Here is a 6000-nt window from a genome sequence, read left to right as displayed (position 1 = left end):
TCTATGGAATGAATACTTATCTTTGAAATGTGATTCAGGTCTTTCATCCTTTAGATTTTTTTGTCCATTTCGGAGTGAGATATAATATCAAAGCCAGTCAGAAAGTTAAGGTATCCCAGAAAGATACGGAAGAGCTGAAGATTAGCATGACGTTTGTGCATCGCCTCTCCTAATACACCCTCGTGCGCTTCTGTGCGTGCACCCCAGTAATACAGGAACAGCTCTAACACTGAAATGTAGGATCCAGCAAAGTATTGCTATTCCAGATCTCAAACTGACCTAGGAATTACAACTTACACATGGGTTGCTGCTTAAGGGCAACTTTCAACTTCAGGTTTAACTATGAGGAGGTCTGGCCATGCTTATTAAGGTTGGCTTCATGGTCTTTTAAAAACAGCTTTTGGAAATTCAGAACCTAGACCCAGTCCTTACTTAGGGTGAATCCCTACATCAATGGCACATGCTAATAATAAAGAATGAGTGTTTTAATGGAAACTTTTATAATGCTTTTTTTTTTTTCTGCCCAGAAGACACAACCTCTGTAAGAAATGTTTTTGGGTGAAAACTGTGCTCTCATGCTTCCTTTATTTTGACATAGAAATTGTATACACGAGTTGGCCAGGAAGACGGTGAATTATCAGGGAAATTTTCTGTGTTACTTTTATATTCCTTTTCCTTTCCGGCTCAAGCTGAAAGCACTAACCCAAATCAAACTGTGGAGAAATCGATGTCCTCAGGCCAGATCAACTAAAGTAAAAAAGTTATTTAAGCTAAAGTAATGGCTTTCTAAAGTCCTTCAGTTGTTCATATGGGCTACTACGAAGTTAATCACCTGTGTGAGTGGATTTTGCAAAAGTCAGAATGTGAAGCATTTCAGATTGTCTCTAGTTTCTGTTCATAGCATCCAATCAAGAGAATACCTTCTCTTTCAACAGCTGCTCTCACGATGCCAGGGAAAAGGTACTCTCCTTGCAGCTGTTCCTGGCTCTGACACTTATAACCTACAGATCCCGGGGAAGTGTCTTAATGGGATGAGTCTGAAAAACAAATCTGCATGGTTTAAACACCATTTACACTTCAAACAGTTTACTATGTGCAAATGGTGCATGTGCAAACTCTCACTTCTATTTATGGAGAAGTGAAAGATTTGTGCAGGCATTTGTCCGCCATTTGTTTACACAAGTGCATGAATCTGCAACTGTGAAGAAGCTGGTGCTGCTTTTGTCTCCCCTCCCATCTGTGAAACTGCGGGACTAATGATGTTCCTTTCATCTTGCTGTTAACAGTAGACTTCGGCAAGATCTGCAGTGGTCTCTAGGATGCTCTCAATGAGATCCTAAGTGTAAATCAGTGATACAACCATTCACAAAGTCTTGGGCAGTTCAGACGGAGCTTTTGTACCTGGTTTACCAGTTACAAAAAAAACCCAACAAACCAACATGGTCCAATGCTTGTTCAACAAATGCTCATTCCAGTGAAAGCGGTCCATTACCTAATTTGTATTACTGACATTCCTCAAAAAGGTTAGGCAAAGTAGAGAGATTCAAAATAAGTGTCTCCTTGAAGCTCCAAGGCGCAACGGCCAGTCTCTCCCAGCCTATATAATTGTCATGGAGGTTCGCTGTTTTTCTTCAGTTCTTTAAAATCCACAAGGCCAAAGTTTGATTTGATTTCTCAAAATAAGAAAGCCAACACTAGATCAGATGCTTGAAGATCACTGACATTCAAATTATTGTCCAATTATTATTGGATTGCAAAGAAGTGATTCAATAGCTGAACATCTGTGTACTCGCTCACGTAGAGTTGCTGTTTCACCCACAAGCAGCTGTGGAGTAGACAGGCAAAATTCTCTACGCAGTGATAATTACAGTGTGCATTACAAAGAAGGCATAGTCATAAGAGCATGCAATCAGTTTGCGGTTTTTTTTAACTTTGGAACAGGGCAACCCTGCTAGATCCAAGGCTAATATACATAAAATAGGTTTCTCAGCCAAAATAGAGGAACATTTAGTTAGATCTGAATTAGATTAGGAGCAGGAAACTTTCTAAGGTCAATTTTTCCAATCTCAGTTTTGCTTCAATAGAAGTAATGGTTAAGAAATACTCCAGGCACTCAAACTCTTCAAGAGACTGCAATATGATTGATTCTCTATGGATTTGCAATTTGCTTTAACGTGCTTTTATTGCTTACTACATGTACCTGCCTGCTCTGTCTTAGGCAGTGGCATTAGCCATTGTATTATCGTTACTTACCACCAGGTTAGTGATGACAGCTGAACATCCTTACCAGAGCTCATGATCTTTCCATCTCTTGTGCTCTTTCAGACTCTTGGTCACATTTTTATATGGACGTTATTGTGGCCAGAAAAAAAAAGAAAAAAAAAAAAAGAAAAAAAGAAAGCTTACAATGACATCTTTCTCTCACCCAAGACAAGCAGCTATACACCACAGAAAGCCTATGAAATAGAGCTTAAATGAGATAAAATGGGATTTAATTAATGCATAAGCTTGTATGCTTGTACAGGACTGCCTTTTTCCTACATTCTGTATCTATGAGCTCAACTTTCTTCTTCATTGCTAGGAGCTGAAAGGCATTCAAGTATGAAACAGTGCCTTCCTTGGGTTAATTCTGACACTTTGAATTTGTTGTTTCAAGGTCAACATCTGAGTATGGTCGTGCCAGTGTGACATTTTGGGGATCACTGTCTGCGCAGCCAGAGAGCACAGTCTTACGTGAGGTAAACAGAGCAGCCTAGACTATGGCAGGAGTTAATATATCATAAACCATAAGAATTATGCCAAAGTACAAGAAGATTAAACTATGTCAGGAGTTCAAATCCTGCATCTTTTTGTAAAATGCCTGTATTTTATTATCACAGAGGTTTCTGGTACAGTAATGACTACACAGCAAATTCCTTTTCTAAGCAGCAGTTTGGTTCATGTGTTTACATGACATTTGTGGTGAAGAGAATAGAAAACAAGTTACTAGTTGTTTTTTACCAACAGCAAGTCTTGGTTTTTTACCTGAAATATTCAGTAACTGTATTTTATTCATTATCTAAATGTGTTCCAAAATTTCACAAATTTTCTCTGAGGGAAGATAGTATGCACAGCAAGATTTGTGAGGAAAAAAACCACAATAGGTCACTCTATAAAAGCAAACCAGCTGTCAAGGTTTTGCTTGTTCCCTTAATAGGTAGCTGTGGAAAAGCATTGTTTGGATAGAATGATTGCAAATCTGGGATTGTGGCACTACGCAATGTGCACAGGAGGAAAATAAGGAAATGGAAGGTTTAATTTAAAGGAAACAATTTAATTTAAAGGAAAACCCATTGGAGAGGGAGTGAGCTGAAGAGTGGTAATGGGAGCCCCGCTCCTGCCTGCAGTCAGGGTCAGGTGGAAGATACAGGCTGGGCACGAACTAAGGAGAATTGGTCTTTGCTGAGCCTAAATATAATTTTCTGACATACCTGTCACAAAGGTGCGTGGGCAGCAGGCACCGACTTGTGATGCTGGGTGCTTAAAGCACAGGACATCCAGTATAGATGGCGTTGCAGATCCCCCTCGGAGAAAAGCCTGTGGGGTGGGTGCTGGCAGCCTCTGGCTCCTGGGAGAGGCAGGATGGGTTTTCTGGGGTGGGGACAGATCTTCAGTGCCCAGGTTGCGCCCGGATGGCAACCCCCTTGCTTTATAGCCTACAAAGAAACTTTGGTCCATCACTGCCCATGCACACAGACGTGTCCCTGAGCGGCACCTGAGACTCTTACAGCAGCAGACCCCAGGGCTCTGGGGGGCTTGTAACAATTTGTACTAGCTGGGATTCATCCCTGTGTATTTTAAATCCCACAACAGAGGACAAAAAAATCAGCAAGATGCTTAAACGTATTAGTGTGAGTTGAACACAGTTGCTCTGCTGACCTTAATGGCGCTATTCACACGCTTACAGCAAGGCGTGCGCTGAAGTGCGTTGCTGAATCAGCTCGTATGCGTGTACTAAAATATAACAGTGATTTCTGCAATCAAGGCCAGTGCCAAGCTCTGGTACATCCCTGCCTGGAGTCAAGATATGAGACCACTGCTGCTGCGTGTAGTAGCTGGCATTGCAGCTCCTCTTCCCAGGCCTGCTGAAGATGAGCAGGAAGCATCCGCACAAATTGGCTCATGCCGCTTCTTTAATAATTCATGTATTTTTGCGCTCTTCTATAGTTAATGAACCTCCCCCACTCTCACCCTCATTCTCTCTCCCTCTCCCATTCAGTCAGTTTGTTGTGGTTTCATGTATCTAATCCATCTGTCACTCGATTATAGCTATCGAGCACCTGTTATGGATTTCTAGAGTTTCATTCAAGCTGTTGACAAGTTATTCACAAATTGGCCCTTGTCACACTGTCATCGTGTGGAGTGCACTTTAGTGAATTCTTTTGGGTACACAAAATAATGAACAGAAGACAGCAAGGCTTGTGAATTAAGCAGTTTCATGTCCCCAATATTTAAAGAACCGTTAACAGATTGGAAGTTTCTTGTTGGTGATATGTTTTTCAAGCCCTTTTCTTAAAATATTTTGTCTTCTCCATCCAGACCCTTTTGCATGAATAATCACAACACAACTTGCTTGAGTTGTCAGGGCAAGCTATGTTGACAATGACGCCTTATTTTATACAGCCTATGCTGCAGCTGTGACAAGTTGATCATTGCTACCTCTGCACAATCCTCCATGCCCACACTGCCTTCGTACTAGCAGGGAAAGCAGAGGGCTGGCTGCCTGGCTGGCTGTCCCTCATTAAATGCAAAACTCTTCTCCTCAGGTGGTTATTTGTTTTATTCTGCCCTGGAGGACACCAGGCAGAAATCGGGTATCAGATGCAACAAAGGTAACTATGCAAGAGTGAAGCATCTCCTGAACAAAGCCTTAGGAAAAGTTAAGGTTAAAACAGGTTCAGCTGTGTATTGAAAAAATCTCACTTTCCTAACAACATTTCAAAAATCTAAGTACCAGAAGGTCTAGAAATAAACAGCTTTTATTTCTGTTTCCATATAGTTGTTGCTTACTCCTTACTCCTTATTTTGTCCTGCACTGCTCACGTACCTCTCAGCTTCTGTCTGTGCTCTGCTGTCATTCCCCAAATGCTCTTTGCATCATTATAAACAGTTTTTGAGTCTGTAGTAAGGATCTTGGAAGTAAGGTGGCACCAGGATAACATAAGCTAAAAGAGAATTCTAAAATATTCTCACAGTGCAGCGTGTCGGTGGCGTAGAAGAATGCATTTGCAAATAAAGGCAGAATGATTGATCTGTTTGCAGCTACGAAATGAGTTATTTATGTGCAGCTTGGCTTGAAACAAGTAAATGTAGTGCATGCATATCTGTATATTTAAATCTATTTTGCATCAATAAACATATGTACAATTTTCTAGGGAAGTCTGTGAATCCTTTAAATAAGATTCCTGGGCTTCAGTGTTTCGATCTTTGAAGAGGATTGTTTGGGGTTTTTTTTCCCAAATTCAAAAGGACAGAAACTAAAGTTTAGCAATTGTGTTGTCCAGATGGGGTGCTAATATAGCACTAGAAAATTATCTGGCAATGACAAACGGGCTAAATTACTTCTGATCACTTCTTAGGTTTCTTACTTCTTAGGGTTTGATGTTGTAAGATACATTTTCCTTTGTGGTTTCACAGGGAGAAATCCATCCGATCTGATCATTGCCCTGATAAACCAATAGGTGGCAGGACTTCAAAGCAAACTGTGATATAATAAAGCCATGTTTCATTATAATGAAGCTTAAAATAGAAAATGCAGCTGTCTCAATAGTTAATAGTTAACTCAGAATAAGTCCTTTTTAGAGTTTTTTGAATATATTTATAATTATTCAGTGTTCAATCTGTGAACTGCAGTTCAGATAGATACTCACAAAAACTTCCTTCCAATTAAACAAAACAAAGTTTCAGGGAGTTATGGGCTAAGGTTGTAAGGGAATTTAGGTATTAGAAGATGCCGATAGG

Source organism: Chroicocephalus ridibundus, chromosome 2 (assembly GCF_963924245.1).
Source record: "Chroicocephalus ridibundus chromosome 2, bChrRid1.1, whole genome shotgun sequence".
In the NCBI taxonomy this organism is placed as follows: Eukaryota; Metazoa; Chordata; class Aves; order Charadriiformes; family Laridae; genus Chroicocephalus; species Chroicocephalus ridibundus.
Note: the sequence above shows the minus strand (reverse complement) of the source record.